General features: G+C 41.2%; 1 protein-coding gene and 1 long non-coding RNA gene across 6 annotated transcripts in view; one reads left to right on the forward strand and one right to left on the reverse strand.

Moving 5' to 3' along the window:
- The window catches only part of LOC138755706 (uncharacterized), a 47,901-nt gene extending 45,360 nt beyond the window's left edge, over positions 1–2,541 (reverse strand). Inside the window, exon 1 of the long non-coding RNA XR_011352479.1 lies at positions 2,371–2,541. This is a non-coding gene — a long non-coding RNA (uncharacterized lncRNA). The remainder of the gene's footprint in view (positions 1–2,370) is intronic.
- scap (SREBF chaperone) overlaps positions 1,558–18,409 on the forward strand; it is a 141,750-nt gene continuing 124,898 nt past the window's right edge. For 3 of the 5 annotated variants that reach the window (XR_011352477.1, XR_011352478.1, XM_069922150.1), the window contains exon 1: positions 2,339–2,688. The gene's annotated coding sequence lies outside the window, so the exon portion shown is untranslated. Of the gene's footprint in view, positions 2,191–2,338; positions 2,689–18,409 lie in introns of those variants that run through there. The other 2 variants (XM_069922149.1, XM_069922148.1) reach the window with 2 other exon arrangements.

The following is an 18,409-nucleotide window of genomic DNA, read 5'->3' on the forward strand; positions in this document are numbered from 1 at the left end:
ATTTCCTCAGCTCTGATGATGTTTTGACTTAAAATGTTATCCATTCTTTTTCTTCCCTTAAAATACTACTTCACCTGCTGAGTTCTTCCAGCACATTATGTTTGGCTTTAGATTCCAGTATCTGCATCCTCCTATGTGACTATTTCCATCAATGGAAGCTCAGACCTGTTCCTCTAGAAATTCTTTGCTCAAAGCAAACACAGGAGTAAGGAAAGAAGAGATGGAAATGGTAGAACCAGATGGAAGTGGGGATACATAAAATTGGGATAAACAATCAATGTTCATGCAGTTAGGTAAAGGTTGTCCAAGGAAAATCTGATGTTCCTCAAGTTTGGACTTGGCCTCACCCTGACAGTGGATGAGGTCAAGAATAGTCATGTATGAATGGTTGGGGACAATAAAATGGTTGGCCTTTCATTCACAGCTAGTTCTTCACTATTTCTCTGTCTCTCCCTTTCTTTACAAGTTTAAACTTCAAAAATGTTGATAGGCAGATACAGCAATTAATTAGGAAAGTTTACACAATTTTATCACTTACTAGAGTAATTGAATACTAAAGTAGGGAAGCTAAGTGTCGGTTGTTATATGGCATTAGTGTGACATATTCTGAATACTATGCATTGTACTGGTTTCCTCAAATAATGAAGGGTGGTAAATTGGTGGGACAGTTAAGAGAAGATTTGCTGGACTACCTGGAATGGGCAGGTTGTCTTCTGATTAAAAGTTTTAACTATGGAGTTCTGAAAGGTGAAAGGGGACTTAAGATTATATATAAAATCTTGTAAGGTCTGATAAAGTGGATGTACAATGGATCTAGAATTAGGTGGTCACTGTTTATATAAAAAAGGGCTGCTCAATTAATCAAGACAGCAAAGTGTGGTTGCTGCCACACACAGCTACGGATCCTAATCTCCAGTGCTGTAAAGGTGGGAGTTTGCATATTTCTCCCTCTGGCTTCATAGGATTCCCCAGATGCTCTAATATTCTTCCATATCTGAAAGGCATATTGGTTGGTAGTGAAACGCAAAAGTCTGCAGATGCTGTGACTGTAGTAAAAACACAAAAATGCTGGAGGAACTCAGCTGGTGCCGCAGCATCCATAGAAGGTAAAGAGATATTACCAATGCCTGATCCTTTCCTCAAGGTGTGAGTGGGAAAAAAAAATCTGGCATCTGAATAAAAGGATGGAGAAAGAAAGTGGGAGGAATGGGAGCTGGAGGAGTACAGACCAACAGACAAAAGGGTTTAATTTGATATAAGAGGGAAGACGAGAATTGATTTTGGCTTTGTGACAGGAGATAGAGGGAAGAGAGAGAGATAGAGGTTGGTAGGTTATTTGGCTAGTGTAAATGATCCCATATATGGGTGGGTGGTAGAGTGAGACTGTTAATAGGTTTGGAAAATAGTTGGGAAAGTGCCACAGTTTTGATTTGTTGCATGGCCTTTTATGCCATGACGAAATGCTTTTTTTAAAATTGACATTGAGTCATTGGAACTCAACTTCGACCGATCTTTTGAGACAGAGGGACTTTGAACATTTTAGTGCAAATGCGTATGTGAAGTTGGAATCAGTCCGATCTCATGAGATGGATCGGCAGTTATTTTTTTCCATGATTTCAAAAATCATGCAAAGGAACACTGAGGGGAGACTTGATAGTTATTTAGAATTATGAAAGGGATAGACACAGTAAAATATAGGTAGGCATTGTCAACTGAGGGTAAGTGAGGTACAAACGAGAGGACGGCATGGTCAACTTGAGGGTAGGTGAGGTACAAACCAGAGGATGGCATTGTCAACTGAGGGTAGGTTAGGTACAAACCAGAGGACGGTATGGTCAACTTGAGGGTAGGTGAGGTACAAACCAGAGGACGGCATGTTCAACTTGAGGGTAGGTGAGGTACAAAGCAGAGGACGACATGGTCAACTTGAGGGTAGGTGAGGTACAAAGCAGAGGACGGCATGGTCAACTTGAGGGTAGGTGAGGTACCAACCAGAGGACGGCGTGGTCAACTTGAGGGTAGGTGAGGTACCAACCAGAGGACGGCATGGTCAACTTGAGGGTAGGTGAAGTACAAACCAGAGGACGGCATGGTCAACTTGAGGGTAGGTGAGGTACAAAGCAGAGGACGACATGGTCAACTTGAGGGTAGGTGAGGTACCAACCAGAGGACGGCATGGTCAACTTGAGGGTAGGTGAGGTACAAAGCAGAGGACACGGGCTAAGGGTGAAAGAGGAAAAGTTGAGGGGGTGGGGGGGGACTTCTTGGAACGAGCTGCCCGCCGAAGCGGAGAATGCAGAAGGGTTTGGATGGATGGATGGGGTGGGGTGGGGTGGGGTGGGGGAAGCGATTGGGTGTAGAGGGACTAACCACCCGGCTCGGTACAGACGAGAAGAAGGGCCCTGTTTCTGCGCCGTCATGGTCTAGGGCTCGACTGGAAAGGGAAGCAATGAACCGCTCGCGACCTCGGCGAAGTTCCGGTGCTCGCTCCACGCCGGCCGCCTCGACAGGAGCATTGGTGCCCGCACGCCCCTTTCCTCCCCCCACCCTCGTGCCCCCTCCGCGCGCGAGCGCGCGCCGCAGAACGTGGGCGGGCGCGCGCTCCTCTCGAGTGTCGGCTCCGCTGTAACTCCGGGACTTTACTCCAGCGACGGAAGCGATCCAGGATCGGGATGAGCACGGTCCCAGGTAAGGGGTGGTGGTGCCGCGGTGGAAGCGGGCGGGCGGGCTGTCGAGGAAGGGCGGGAGAGGCGCGTCTCTTCGCTCGTCGGCGGTGTGTGTCCCGCTGCAGGCCGGGCTAGGCCCGATCCCCGTGCTGGACGGCGGCGGCTGCAGAGCGTGGTCGAGCCTTCGCACCCTCCCTCCCTCCTTCCTTCCTTCCCTCACTCCCTCCCTCCCTCCTGCTGCCCTTCTCACTGACACTGGGCCTGTTTCTTCCTGAATATGAATCTTCCTGTCACTGCGTCTTGTGGGTTAGTTTCAGCAATGCTGATTTCTTGAATTTTCCATTGTAATCCATCCGTGTTGGTTGTTCTAATTTATCTCCAGGGAGTCGAACTCAAAAAGGATCTTTATAGAAGTTTGTTCTTTATTTCCAATTTTTTGGGGTCTAAAATTAAAGTGTGTACCTCTATTCCAAGTTACTCGGCCATGAAAAGTGGGCTCAGTGTGTTTACTTTTATTTCAAATACTGTTCCTGGGTCACAATCTGTCAAATAAAATGATCTGCTGGTTTTTAAACGACACTCAAAGCTGGGCATCAAGAACCTCGAGGCATTTCCATGTTTCATTGATTTTGATCCTTAACTTCCTTCCCATCTCCCACCCACAAAAACCTTTCACTCTCAGGCATCTCTATCGACTTCTCCAATCCCCCCCCCCCCCCCCCCATTGTCTCTCCCTTTCCGTTCCCCTCCCCCTTTCTCCCACAGTCCCTTCCCCAATAAGTAAAAACACAATGTTTGGAGAAACTCAGCAGGTCAAACAAACAGAGTCCTTTCTTCGTACAGCAAAGATAATTATATAACTGACATTTCGGGCTTGAGCCCTTCATCAAGATAGGGAAAAATGGAAGCGGATGTCTGAATAAGAGGGGAAGCTCGGCCGCAAAGGCAGGAGGTGACAGGTGCAGAAGGGGACAGCAGTAAAAAGGGGAGGAGGGGTGGCGAGGTGAATCAGGAGGGAAGAGAAGAGGAAAGGAGAGTAGGTTAGCAGAAACCAGAGAAGTCATTGTTAATGCTGTCCAGCTGGAGAGTGCCCAAATCAGTGTTCTTCCTCAATTTACAGATGGTCTTGGTGGGTCATGGACAGACATTTGAGTATAGGAGTCTGATGCAGAACTTAAATGGTTGGCTACTGGAAAGTCTCTGTCACTGGTGAAGGCAGAGCGAAGTTGCTCAGCGAAACGATCTCCCAGTCTTTGCCCAGTTTCTCCAAAGTAGACTGTAAAGGGACAGTCACAAAGGGAGGCATGGTCAACAAAGGGAGCACTGGATTCAGCAAAAAGGTAGTCGCCGAGGGACCTGTCCCTATGGAATGCAGAGAGGGGAGTAGAGGGAAAGATGTATCTGGTATTGGGAACCTGTTGTAAGTGCTGGAAATTCCAGAGAATAATGCGCTAGATTGCCGGGGTGCTAGGTGAACACAAGGGGAATTCTTGTTTGTTGTATCTGGGGGCAGAGAGGGCCAGGGGCAGATGAGTGGGAAATGGAGGAGATGTGGGTGAGGGCGGAGCTGATGGTGGTGGAAGGAAAGCTATGTTTGTGGAAGAAGGCAAAAGATCTGGACTGGAAGATCTCATCTTGGGAACAGGTGCAGCAGAGATGGAGAAATTGAGAGAAGGAAATAGAATCCTTGGAGGGGAACAGGGTTTGAGGAAGTGTAGTCCAAGTAGTTGAGGGAGTTAGTGGGCTTGTAATATATGTGGGTGGAATGCTTGTCTCCTGAGATAGAGACAGATCCAGCAGAGCTCCAGATGCTGTGGTCGCTGACTGGAAGATGCACCAACTACAATAGTAAAAATGACACTATCTCACCAAGGCCAACATAAATTGGAGGAACAACATCTGATTTTCCATCTGGGCACTCCCCAGCTAGATGGGATTAACATGGACTTTTTGGTTTTCTGCTAACCTGCTCTCTTTTGTCCCTTCCCTTCACCCTGTCAGCTCTATCCCATTCCCTCTCTATTCATCTAGCTATCCCTCCTCCCCTTGATTGCTGTTGTGCCCTCTCTCTTCTCCACTTATTACCTTCTGCCTTTTGCAACCATGGCTCCTCCCTTTCCCTTTTATTCGGATGCCTGCCGACAATTTTCCAAATCTTGAAGGTCTCAAGCCTGAAATGTTGGATATATATTTTAATCTTTGCTATATAAAGGACACTTTTTTTGTAAATTTTATTTATAATAAAGGGCACTGTTTGACCTGCTGAATTTCTCCATCATTCGGTTTTTACTTCAACCACGGTGTGTGCAGACTTTCATGTTTTACTTCCAATTAGAGTGCTTCCTTTCTTGGCTCTCTCTGTCTCTCACCTCCTAGCTGCTTTCTCCTTTTCCTTGTACCCACCTATGATCTGCTAGTTTGTACTTCCTCCCCTTCTTAACCCCGTCGCCATCTCCACTTATTCCAGTGTCTGTCTGATTTTTGGCACTCCTGAAGAAAGGCTCAGGCTTGAAAGATGGACTGCCTTTTGCTTTCTATGGATGTTGCATGACTGTCTGAGTTTCTCCAGCACCTATGTAGACTGTAAACACCTTGGCTTGATTTTATTCTGTACAATTCAGATTTTGGTTATAAGCAGTGTTCTATGTTTCTTCCTTGTGCTTCAATAAATTTGATTTAATAACATTTTTCTGATAGGATAATTTAATTCCTGAAGTAATATTTGCTGTGATATTTAGTATTTGTACTTCTCATGCTCTCTTATTTTTTGATAATTTACAATGGAGATGACTAAGCCTGACTTGCAGAAAAAGGATCTTGGGGTTATATATAATGTCATGTATGTACAATGACAATAAATTTGAACCTGGAATATAAAATATGAACAATTTTTATATAGTATAGGTAAAAATTTCAAGTATTATTACTTGTGATAAAATTCTGTATTTTAGTCTCACCAATCTGTTTCCAACTAACATTTTGTGGATTTAACCAAAACTACAACTGTAAGCTTTGGGTTTTTTTTATTAAAAATATATAATGTTTTTCCCTCATAAACTGCCTTTTTAAAGAATAATTGAATATTATGTTCAGTGTGAGATAGTCTATTAAAGCTTTACCAAACTTGCTCAGTCTGGCTGAGCATTGAAAACCTGGCCTGACCAACCTGTGGATATCTTCCACATCTCTCTGTCAGCTTTAATCAGGCATCAATCATACCTGTACCCAAGAAGAGTGGGTAACCAGCCTAAATGACTACTGACCAGTGGCACCCACTTCATCACTGTGGATGTTTTGAGAGGCTGGTGTTGAAGTATATTAGTCCCTGTCTGAGCAGCGACATGGATCCATTCCAACTTGACCCCCGCAACAAAAAATCTACGGAAGATGCTATCTTACTAGCTCTACATAAAGCCCTGGAACACTGAACAGCAAAGATGCATTCATCAGGATGTTCTTTATTGATGACAGTTCGGCATTCAACATCATCAGCCCCTCAAAACAGATCAGCAAACTCCAAGACCTGGACCTCAATACCCCTCTGTATAATTGGATCCGGTATTTCCTCGCCTCCAGACCACAATCAATAGGCCTTTTATAAAGCCAAAGAAACTGAACATAAAGACAAAGATTCTCCGCCCTTGTGTTGCAAATCTTACTTTCATAAATGGTCTGTGAGCAGCTCCAAGGTGCCCACTCAGATCCTTCTGTAGGCTTGTGTCAGAGGTGGAGCAGAGCGCTCCATTTCAGTCTTTAAATCTCAGCCACTGCAAGCGGCTCTGGTGCCAGAGTAGCACGGTATAGTCGTCATTGGTGTAGCCACTGCTGCCGCACCTTGGGGGCCTCGGACATGCTGCTCTGCTCCCTCGTCCTTCTTAATCTCCCAGTCGTGACGTGTTAGGATCACAAAGCCGGGGCCCAAAGGTACAGCAGCGCATGGCGGTGGCAGTCACACCGATGATGAGTATTTTTACTGATGATATGCAATATCCAGAACCAAGAACTCACAGGTAAGTGTGAAATATAAACACTAAAATTGATCAATGGCTGACTTCTTTACAGAACAGTTCCAGCTATGTGGGATTATGGGTAACAAAGTTGGCCATTGCTCGCCATGTATTTATGACGATGGTTCCACGGTAACAGTCACCCTGCCTACAGCGGCTTTGGAGGCTGTTCCTCACGTGAGCAATGCTGGAGCAGCCTATATGGATGGAGCTGGCCTAGAAGCAGAGACCCTCCATAAAAACACCTAGAGAAGGTTGATAAGAACACTCCTCCACAACCTGCATCAGCACTGGAGCTCTACAGGGCTGTGTACCTAGCCCCCTTCTCTACTCACTGCACACCTGTGACTTTGTGGCTCAGTAACCGCTGCATCCGTGTCTGCCTGTCCCGCATCGGACTTTTCAGCCACAAACGAGCCTGCAGCTGACGTGGACATTTTACCCCCTCCATAAATCTTCGTCCGCAAAGCCAAGCCAAAGAAAAAGAAAAAAGAATGATAATAACACCATTGACAAATTTACTGTCGGTACCATGGTAGTGGGTTGTACAAAAAGGGGCAGTGAATCAGCATACAGGGGAGTGATTAAAAACTTGGCTGAATGGCATGCTAACAATCACCTTGCAAAACCAAGGAGCTGATTGTGGACTGTAGGAGGGTAAAACCAGAGTTGAATGATCCAGAAATCATTGGGGAAAACAGAAGTGGAAAAGGTGAGCAAATTTAAATTCCTGTGAACGAACCCAACACACGAATGTCATTGTGAAGAAAGCACGTAAGTGCCTTCACTTTCTCAGGAGTTTGCGGATGTTTAGTCTGACATCTTAAACCTTGCCAACCTGCCCCAGATGTGTAGTGGAAAGTGTGGTGACTGGCTGCGTCACAGCCTGGTATGGGGGCACTGATACCTTTGAGCGGAAAGCCTGGAATAGATAGTGGACGCAGTCCAAAACTTTCCCACCATCGAGAAAATCTTCATGGAACACTGCCGTTAACAATCGTCAAGGATGCACACCACCTGGGTCATGCTCTTTTCTCACTGCTGCCATCAGGAAAGAGCTATACTTATCACATAACTTGTACTACTAGATTCAGGAACCATTGCTACTCCACCTGCACCAGACTCCTGAAAACAAACTCGGAGACTCAATTATGGACTCTCTCTCTTACTTTGCACATTATTTTCTGTATTACACAGTTTGTTTACATTTCTCTCTTTTGTATATGAATCTTTTCTTGAGTTTTTTTTGCACTAAGAACAAGTAGAAATTCTTCCTAGCTTGCAAGAAAAAGAATCTCAGGGTTGTTGGATTATTTGATATTTGTATTAAAAAAAAGATCTTTGCCTTATTTGCTTCTATGTTGCTGGGATATAGACTCCATACAGTAGGCACACAAAGCACTGGAGAAATACTAGCAATATTAACTCAATAAAAACCTCCAGATCCACTTAGAGGATTAACAAACTAACATCAGCATTCTCCCCCAAGGCAAAAACTTTAGCATTGAGGTGTTAATTACATTGAGTAGTCTCCTTTGGGCTAGCTGCACTTTTTGTGTACTTGACATTAGATTTCTGAAACAGAAAATCTATGGCGCTCCCTCAGCGATTACCAAGTGGACAAAAGGAAATACTCAAACGTGATCTCAAGCCCTTCTTTGAAAATATGCAGTGTCCATTCAAATTGCTGGAAATCCCTAGTCTATGGCAGCTAAAAGGAAAAATGAGAATTTATTGCGATGTGCACAAATATAATACACAGATGCAGCAAAATTCTTCCTTACTGCAGCCTCGTAGGTACATAAGATGCATTGACTACAATAGTAAAAATAGAATTACCTCAATATATCAAGACAGAGAAATAGATAAATAATATAAAATGGATTTTAAAATCTTCACAGTTGCAATAAGTGTAAGAAAAAAATAGTTTTAATTGTGCATTCATTTTGGTTCTGGAAGTAGTTTAGTATTACGATGGTTATGGGGAGGTTCAAAAACCTGATGGCTATTGGGAAAAAAAACTACTTTTGAACCTAGAGATGCTGGGCTTCAGGCTTCTGTATCTTCTGCCTGAAGGTAGCAGCAGGAAGAGGTTTGGCCAGGTTATGGGGCCCTTTAAAATGTTAGTTACCTTCTTGAGGTAATGACTCGCCTTCATTGTCAGTGCCTTTGATGGATTTGGCTAAGTTTGCCATTTTCTGCAGTCTTCTGCATTCTTGGGTGCTTGAGTTTCCAAACCAGGCCATGGTACAAACAATCAGTATACATTCTACAGTCACACCTGTAGAAATAACATTCAAAGTAGCATTAAGAACCTTGAGTCCAAGCTTCAGGATCATGTGTAAGTCCAGTGTAAATGGTAGAAGCACCATACCACCTTAGAAAATACCCACCAAGTCGTATTGTCAGGAACATCCTGCCACACCTTGTGATAGGGACTGCAGATACCTAATCAACTTCATCAGTCTCCTCCAGTTTCATGATAATAGAGTGGATGAAGGCATCCTTGATCTAAGGTGATGGAGGAGGGAGGTATTTTATTTTAATGCTACTTTCTTGCTTGTTGGCATCTTTGTGGGCTTCTCTAAAATTAATCACATAAAATGAGATTCCTGATGGAGATGTGGTTTTGAATGTTAGTCATTGAGTAAGTTGTTAAATTAAACATGCACATTTCAAAAGATGTTGTTTCAGCAGTTGAAAAATTAAGAAATGCATAAAGTAAATATTCAGCTTTGTAAACTGATGATACAGATTTGAAAATATTGCTGTTCATTAACTTTGTAGGATATATCACAAAATTGAAACCTCTGGGCATCATTAGATTCATTGAAAGCCACTGTGGCTGTAGGGAAAAAAATGGGAGGGGATCAGGGAATAAAAGTTGAATTGACCACGATGTGACTATTTACCGTTACTTCTGAATTTATTGTTATGAACATGTGTCACGAAATGCATTGTTTTCGCAGCAGCTTTTTACAGATGGAAAAATTGCTATAAATCACATGTATAAAAATAATTAGTGTGAAAGAAGAAAAAGTGAGGTAGCATCTGTGATTCATTGTCCATTCAGAAATCTAATGGCAGAGGGGAAGAAGCTGTTTTTGTTCTGTTGGTTGTTTGTCTCCAGGCTCCCTGATGGGAGCAGTGAGAAGAGGGCTTGGATGGTGAAGTTCTTGATGATAGAGAATGCTTTCTTGAGACACCAACTTTTTTTAGATGTCCTTAATGGAGTGAAAAATAATACCCATGATGGAGCTGGCTGAGTTCTCCACTCTCTGTAGCCTCTTCTTCTGCTGTACTTTGGCACCTCCATACCAGACAGTGATGCAACCAGTTAAAATGCTCTCCATAGAACACCTGTTGAAATTTCCTCTAACTCCTCACGGAGTACAGCTACACGAGTTGTTTTTTTGTTAATGAGGTTAGATGATTGCATCAAAAGTTTATTTTGGCAAATAGTAATCTCAAGCCATGGTGGGGAGCTCCCCACCATGACTACCAGCCCCCCACATCTCCATCGGGCACACAAAACTCAAAACGGTCAACCAGTTTACCTATCTCGGCTGCACCATTTCATCAGATGCAAGGATCGACAATGAGATAGACAACAGACTCGCCAAGGCAAATAGCGCCTTTGGAAGACTACACAAAAGAGTCTGGAAAAACAACCAACTGAAAAACCTCACAAAGAATAGCGTATACAGAGCCATTGTCATACCCACACTCCTGTTCGGCTCCGAATCATGGGTCCTCTACCGGCATCACCCACGGCTCCTAGAACGCTTCCACCAGCGTTGTCTCCGCTCCATCCTCAACATTCATTGGAGCGCTTTCATCCCTAACATCGAAGTACTCGAGATGGCAGAGGTCGACAGCATCGAGTCCACGCTGCTGAAGATCCAGCTGCGCTGGGTGGGTCACGTCTCCAGAATGGAGGACCATCGCCTTCCCAAGATCGTGTTATATGGCGAGCTCTCCACTGGCCACCTTGACAGAGGTGCACCAAAGAAAAGGTACAAGGACTGCCTAAAGAAATCTCTTGGTGCCTGCCACATTGACCACTGCCAGTGGGCTGATATCGCCTCAAACCGCATCTTGGCGCCTCACAGTTTGGCGGGCAGCAACCTCCTTTGAAGAAGACTGCAGAGCCCACCTCACTGACAAAAGGCAAAGGAGGAAAAACCCAACACCCAACCCCAACCAACCAATTTTCCCCTGCAACCGCTGCAACCGTGTCTGCCTGTCCCGCATCGGACTTGTCAGCCACAAACGAGCCTGCAGCTGACATGGACATTTACCCCCTCTATAAATCTTCGTCCGCGAAGCCAAGCCAAAGAATCTCAAGCACAAAGAGATAATAATTGTTGAATACTAATCTTGTCGCAAACAATAAATTAGTGTATGAATTTGACAGATTTTAAAAAGTCTATCTTTGTGGCATTGGTTATGTGTGGAAAGAATGGTGCAAGAGAGGTTCAAATAAAAATGGTAATTGTTAATTGACAAAATTGAGCAAAATTATATTTAAAAAGAAAAGTTGAGCATAAACAGCGGCCTGTGTGTAATGCCTTTAAAACATCACTTGTCAGTAAACTACTGGTAGAATTGCAGTAAACTTGATTGTGAATGTGTGAAAATGTTCTATTACGATTAAGTACACTTAAACTCTGAAAAAACAGAAGTACTGTACTCGGCCCTTCGAAGCTCCCCCACGGGGCCTCACAAAATGAAGGACGAACGTGACAATGCACCAGGCTGCACGAGGCCCGCAGCGCTGCCCTCCAATTGGCCACAGCTAAAAGAGCTTAACTGGCCTATCAGGGAAAGCACACCAATCGGTGCTGAGAGGGTTTTGACCACGCCCCTCATCTTGAGAATAAAAGCAGGGCTGTGAGCCCAATAAAACTGAGTGTGTTAACTACATGCAACTGGGGTTTGTGTCCTTCTTTCTGGGAACAGCATGTTCTTTCTAAGCTAACCTGCATACAGCTATAACCTCTCCATAGAGCCATAGCTTGCTTGTAGCTTGTACCACCTTTAATTTGGATTGTATTCTTTAAGAACATTTTTGAGTACAGAATTCTTCCATGAAACCTTAAAGTTAATTAATTGGAAACATAAGATATCTATTAGCCCATTAGTGAAGTCAATTGACTTTAATCTTTTTTTCTGGATTTAATTTTGATTTCACAAAATATGTCTAGAGAAGACCATATATTTTTTAGTATATCATATTTATAGCCCAGTAATTTATTGTAGGTACCTTTTCTAAGTGGTTTATTACATTTGTTTGGTTTTCTTACTTCCTATGGAAGTATGCTTGTTAATTTTGAAATAGTTGCATGACTATTTGTTGACTTTGTTATTTTTCTCTCAAAGACCTGGATAACACAATTTGTAACTTTTTTATTTCATCTCAACTAGTAACATGAGGTTTTTTCCAAACATGATATTTTAAATAGGTCAGCTATCTTTCAGCTACGTGTATATATATTATATATATATATATATGGCTTCTTTCATGTGATGTTGGCGTAACATAAAATTCTTCCACATTAGGTCACCACTGTTGATCAATTCACTGAATTTATATAATAACTCATCATTCTGCTCAAAACTGCATTTGATTTATCATGGTAATAGTTGATATTTTCCTTTTAGAATTATGGCAAGTGCCATCACCTGGTTGTTTTTTTTTCCTGCTTTTTCACATCCAAGGAAAAAATGAATTTTGATGCCAAAATATGAATTAGCTGCTGGTCATAATACTGTGACTTGCTTCTGAGTCAGCATATAATTTGTGGGTTCAAGTTGCACCTCCAGATACTTGAGCACAATTTCAAAACTGATTGAAGCAGACTTGAGGATTTCATTTATTGTCTTAGGATGTATTGGTTTTCAAAAAATGCTTTGTAAATATGAACTTAGAATATTTTAGGATTAGACATTCTTGGATAAAGAGAATGACTCTGGAAATTGCTACTTTTAGCTAATATAGATCTTTATAAGGAAAGAGTAGAACTCCAAACATGATGTGATTTATTATTAACATATCCTATTGAGAGACAATTGTTTAAATCAAAAAAGTCTGTTTTATGTACATCGAGATAAATCGGGTAAATTATTAGCTGATCAATTAAAGGTAGCCATGGCTAAAAGACCGATTCCTAAGATCCATAAAGGAGATGGCAATATTGTATACAATCATGATGAAATTAATAAGGCATTTCAGCATTTTTATTCTGATTTCTGTAAATCTCAATTTTATAATAATACCATAAGTATGGATTCCTGCAATGGTTGAATATCCCTAAAATTTCTTCTAGTGATCAACTTTCATTGGAAGCTCCAATATTAGAAATGGAAATTTTTTAAGCTATTTCCTCTCTTTAATCTGGCCAAGATCTAGGCCCGAATGTTGAGGTTTTTTTTAAATGCTTTGGTACCATATTAGCGCCTCGGTTGTGTATGGTGTTTAATAATTCTGTATCTCTTGGAACTTTGCCATGGACATTTTATGAAGCATTAAGTTTGTTACTTCCTAAGATAAGAGCCCTTTTGTTTGTGCTTCCTATAGACCAATATCTTTGTTGAATGTTGATTCCAAAATTCTTTATAAGATTTTAGCTTTCAGATTGGAAAATATTCTTCCTCAGATAATTTCTATGGACCAAACAGGATTGATAAAGAATCGTTATTCATGTTTTAATATCCTAGGTTAATGAATATTATTTACTCTCCATTGACTAAAGTTCTGGAATGTATCGTTAGAATGTATTGTTAGATGCAGAAAAGAGTTTTGATAGAGTGGAATGGAAATACCTCTTTGAAATGTTGGATTAATTTGATGTATCATGCCCTATTACTGTTGCTGCAGTAATCATTAATAATCAAAACCCTCTTTTTTTAAAAAAAATCTGTTTCAAGGAAATAAACAGGGTTATCTATTGAGTCCTTTATTATTTAACCGAGCCTTGGAACATCATGACTCCAGTGATATTCAGGGTATTAACAGAGGAGACGTAATTCATTAGGAATCTACGTCTTTTAGTATATATTTCTGATCTTGAGATATCTATACCTTCAATGCTGTCTTTGCTTTCCCAATTCAGTATTTTTTTAGGATAAAAATTGAATCTCCACAAGAATGAACTATTTCCAGTGAATTTACATGTACCTGTCTATGAGCATATTACCTTTTAGAGGTGTTAAAGAACACTACTTACCGGCGGGTTAAGATCACTAAAAAATTTAAAGATTTATGCAAATTTAATTTTCTCCCTTTGATTGATTATGTGAAACAAACACTTTCTAGACGCTCTCCATTGGCCATAACTTTAATAGGTCATAAAATGCTAACAAGATGATAATTTTACCCAATTTTTGTATTTATTTCAAGCAGTTTGTTTTTATTCTTAAATCATTTTTTGACAATATTGACTCTAAAATTTCCTCTTTTACATGGAATAATAAAATTCTAGGATGAGTAAATTTCATTTGCAGAAATTAAAGAAAGATGGTGGTATGACATCTGCTCAATAATAAAATCTAAGATTAGGTAAAGTATATTTGATATATTATTTTCTGGGTATATTATTCTGACAAACCTGAACACTCTCATTGGATGGATTTGGAATTGAAATCTGTTCAGAGCTAGTCATTAGCTTCCTTATTGGGAGCTGCTCTTCCTTAACATTAATAGACATACCTTGAATCCAATATTTAAACATATATTACGGATATTGTTTCAATTTCACAAATTATTTGATTTTTTTATAAATTTAGTTTATCAAGTACTATTTATCTATAATAGATCAAGCCTTTTTGGAATTGTCTATTTTTCAGATCTATATATAGATGTCTTTCTTTGGCTTGGCTTCGCGGACGAAGATTTATGGAGGGGGTAAAAAGTCCACGTCAGCTGCAGGCTCGTTTGTGGCTGACCAGTCCGATGCGGGACAGGCAGACACGATTGCAGCGGTTGCAAGGGAAAATTGGTTGGTTGGGGTTGGGTGTTGGGTTTTTCCTCCTTTGCCTTTTGTCAGTGAGGTGGGCTCTGCGGTCTTCTTCAAAGGAGGCTGCTGCCCGCCAAACTGTGAGGCGCCAAGATGCACGGTTTGAGGCGTTATCAGCCCACTGGCGGTGGTCAATGTGGCAGGCACCAAGAGATTTCTTTAGGCAGTCCTTGTACCTTTTCTTTGGTGCACCTCTGTCACGGTGGCCAGTGGAGAGCTCGCCATATAATACGATCTTGGGAAGGCGATGGTCCTCCATTCTGGAGACGTGACCCATCCAGCGCAGCTGGATCTTCAGCAGCGTGGACTCGATGCTGTCGACCTCTGCCATCTCGAGTACCTCGACGTTAGGGGTGTGAGCGCTCCAATGGATGTTGAGGATGGAGCGGAGACAACGCTGGTGGAAGCGTTCTAGGAGCCGTAGGTGGTGTATAGATGTATTTTGATATGATATCTAACAAATATAAAATACCTAAGTCACATTTTTTAAAGATATTTCCAAGTTAAAAGTTTTTTGAATATATTACCTAACTTTCCAATATTATATCAACCTGATTCAGTGATACACTTTTTCACTTGAATCCTTCCCATAAGTATTTAATAGGTAATATTTACAATAATTTATTAAAATTGCATTTAATCTCTTATGATATAATTAGAGGAGTTTGGGAATTGGAACTTCAGTCACTTTGGGAAAATATACTCATAATGGTTAATACCTCTTCATTATGTGCCCGACACACATTGATTCAGTTTAAAGTGGTACATCAGGTTCATATGTCAAAAGATAAATAGGCTAGTATTTTTCGTATATGTGATAGATATAAATCATAAGTGGCCACATTACGATTATGTTTTGGCCGTGCTCTGTACTGGAGAAGTATTGGACAAACCTAATCCATCGACTGCTATTTTTGGTATTATAGCTCCAGAGGTGGGTCGAGTTCCCACCTCTGCACATCGGGAGTGCATTTACTACACTATTGGCCAGAAGAGCCATTTTGTTTAAATGGAAAGATACTAATTCACCTACTTTGATGCAATGGCTCTCTCAAGTTATGTCATGTTTAAGTTAAGAAAAAATTAGAAGCTGCACCTTTGATACCTCTGTTAAGTTTGAAGTGACTTGATGTTCTTTTATAAACTATTTTTGAATGAGTTCATTTGTATTTTGGCTTTACCTTCCTGACTGTTCTGGATTTCTGTTGATTTTTTTTTATTTGCAAGGAGCAGATAAATGGTTTTTATTGATCTATTGTTATGAACTCCCAGTTTATGCTGTTCAGCTTTCTTTTCTTTTTGCTTTTTTTTTGTTGTTTAATTTGATAAGTTAGATGGGGTTTTAACAATTTTTTTCTCTTTTTTGAATATTTCAAATTGAGGAGAAAGGAGCAATATTATTCAATATGCTATAATGTTATACGTTGTATTATGTATTCAATATATTGATGTTTCTATTTCTACTATTCAATTCTGTATTCTATTCTCATGTATTGTTTACTTATCATATGTTTAATAAAAATATTGAAAAAGAAAGCTTTTTTTTAAATGATGTGTGTGTCAGGAAGATTTAAGGATTTATTGACCAATCCTATTGAGTGTGCATTGTCAACCAAAGCAATTTGTGAACGATGCAGTGGAAATTGATTCAAAACCACAGTCAAACCCCCCCACCCCCGCCACTTATATAAACAATTCTTAATTAATGGTAATAATTGGATTGATTTGTAGGAGAGTAGTGAACTGCATTTCATAATGGCTGGACAGGAGAAGCCAGAGAATAGTGATGGATGATTTCTCCTTAAACTGGTGGCCTGTGATTAGTGATGTGCCTCAGGAATCAGTACTGGGACCATTGTTGTTTGTCATCTATATCAATGATCTAGATGATAATATGGTAAATTGGTTCAGCAAGTTTGCAGATGACATTAAGATTGGAGGTATGGTGGATAGCGAAGGAGGTTATCAAAGCTTGTATAGGGATCTGGACCAGCTAGAAAAATGGCAGATGGAATTGAATGCAGACAAGTGTGAGGTGTTGCATTTTGTAAGGACAACTAAGAAAGGATATACACAGTGAATTGTAGGCAACTGAGAAGTATGGTAGAACAGTGGGATCTGGGAATACAGATACATAATTCCCTAAAAGTGGCATCACAGATGGATAGGGTTGTAAAGAGAGCTTTTGGCTCTTATGTTATGGTAAACTCCAATGTTACTGAATTACAAAGTCTCTGTGCAATAATGAATCAGAAAATAACCATTGATTTGGTGATGATGATGTAATTGAATGTCATAGGTAGCTGATCAAGTTTACTTTTGTGAAGAGAGTAATTGTCTAGCACCATGCATCACTTCTCAGACCCGGCCAGATGTTGTGTTGGCTTTGTTGCAAGTTGGGTTTGTTGGGTTGAGAGAGGATGTTATCGTTAGTTTGGTTTCTTGTCAGATAGTGTAGAAATTGGCTAATCTTTTTCACCAGTCCATGCTCTGAAGTATGCTTCAGCCATGGCAGCAGTAGTTTACTGATGAGGAGTCCAAGTTGTCTGATATAATTTTATGCTGAGTTTGAGGTCATGATTTGTGAAAATCTTTTTCTCAGATACCAAAACACTGTGGTGATAGTCACCATAGGTGTCTGGTGGCTCACAAGATATGGAGATTGTTTTCTATGATAACATCATACACCTTCATTGACAGAATTGGTGTTGCACAGTGGGACTTTGGCTATTACACAAAACAAAGGTGCTCAATATTCTCGCAGAGACTTCAGCAATAATGTTGGTGACTGTAAGTTGACCTCTGTGGGCCAATGCAGGCATCATCTAAGTACCATGCGTGATGCTAAAGTTGGAATAATTTTGGTTGTTGAGTAAAGGGAATATAGACTGAACACAGTCCCTCTTGATGTAATGTTAGCTTCATTGCAGTGAGGGGCTTGTTGGAGGTGAGATCAGCTATTATTAGGAAGAAGGTTGAAAGAATAATACAGTCTTACTTGACCCACTGTATATCATTTAGTCTGTTGGACCAAGTTGTTGGACTTTCATTGAGAATCATGCCATAATGTAGAATATGATCAATGTTGTGAACATGAAAATAAACTGGATGAACTCGGAGTCAGATTACAACACAGCAGAGTAACATCATGGATTGCGTGTGATGTGCTTCACCAGACATAGTTGAACAAGGGCATTCTGGACACAGCGCTACATCCTGGGGACCTCACCCCCCACCGAGTGGACCAGTCACTGGCATCACGAAAAACCAGAGGAGGGGGTGTTTGTGTCATCATCAATTCATTGTTGTGCAAAAACATGATAGTTGTGTCCCTGTCCTGCTCCCCTGACCTGGAGCATCTGGCGATCAAGTATGGCCCATTCTATTTGGTGAGGGAGTTCACTGCAATCATCCTGGTTGCAGTATACATTCTGCCCCAGGCTAATCTCAGGTTGGCACTGGAGGGACTGAGCACTGTGATCAGCAGCCATGAGACAGCACACCTTGATGACTTCCCGATCATTGTAGGGGACTTCAACCCGGCCAATATGAAAAAGCCTCTCACGAACTACCACCAACACATTACCTGTGAAACCAGAGGAGCCAACACACTTGACCATCCTATGACTGCACCAGCAAGTCAGATCACCTGGCTGTACTTCTACTCCTGTAATACAAGCAGAGATTGAAGACTACAGCACCAGTGGTGAAGACAATA

Source organism: Narcine bancroftii, chromosome 2 (genome assembly GCF_036971445.1).
Source record: "Narcine bancroftii isolate sNarBan1 chromosome 2, sNarBan1.hap1, whole genome shotgun sequence".
Lineage (NCBI taxonomy): Eukaryota > Metazoa > Chordata > Chondrichthyes > Torpediniformes > Narcinidae > Narcine > Narcine bancroftii.